This window comes from Colobus angolensis, unplaced genomic scaffold, assembly GCF_000951035.1.
Source record: "Colobus angolensis palliatus isolate OR3802 unplaced genomic scaffold, Cang.pa_1.0 Scaffold97, whole genome shotgun sequence".
NCBI lineage: Eukaryota > Metazoa > Chordata > Mammalia > Primates > Cercopithecidae > Colobus > Colobus angolensis.
The window spans coordinates 152,227-153,249 of NW_012123709.1; positions in this window are offsets into that span (position 1 = coordinate 152,227).

Sequence of the window (1,023 nt, forward strand, 5' to 3'; positions counted from 1 at the left end):
AGTAGCTGGGACTACAGGTGCACAGTGCCATGCCGTCTAATTTTTTGTCTTTTAGTAGAGACGGGGCCTAACTGTGTTGTCCAGGCTGGTCTCCAACTCTTGGGCTCAAACAATCCTCCTGCCTCCACCTCCCAAAGTACTGGGATTACAGGCATGTTCCACCGTGCCCAGCTAATTTTATAGAGGTGAATTCTAACTGTGTTGTCCAGGCTGGTCTCCAACTCTTGGGCTCAAACAATCCTCCTGCCTCCACCTCCCAAAGTACTGGGATTACAGGCATGAGCCACTATGCCCAGCCTAAGCTACATTTCAAATCTACAGTGAGTTAGTGCTTTACAGGTTAGCAAAAAATAAATAAATAAAATAAAAATGTTAAAATCTGTAAATATCAAGTGTTGGTGAAGATGTCAACAATCCCACTACTGTTGGGCTTGCAAGTTGGTGTGAATGATACTTACCCTATGATGCAGCCAAACCTCTCCTAAATAAACCTCAGGAAAACTCACAGCCATCAGGATACATGTACAGCAGCACTGTAAGCAGTAAAAAACTGGAAGCAGCCCTTATATCTATCAAAATTAGACTAAAAGTTTTTGAGCTAGGTTGGGTGGTTCACACCTGTAAGTTCCAACACTTGGGGAGGCCAAGGCAGGAGGACTGCTTGAGCCCAGGGTTTTGAGACCAGTCTGGGGAACACAACAGCAAGGCCCCCATTTCTACAAAAAAGAAAAAGTTTCTGGCTAGGCATGGTGGCTCATGCCTGTAATCCCAGTGCTTTGGAACGCCAAGGGAGAAGGATCACCTGAGCTCAGGAGTTTGAGACCAGTTTGGACAACATAGTGAGACTCTGTCTCTACTGAAAAATTAGCCGTGCATGGCGGCACACACCAGTAGTCTCAGCTCCTCAGGAGGCTGAGGTAGGAGGATAGCTTGAGCTCAGGAGTTCGAAGCTACAGTGAGTGGTGACTGTGCCACTGCACTCCAACCTGGATGGCAAAGCAAGACCCTGTCTCAAAAAAAAAA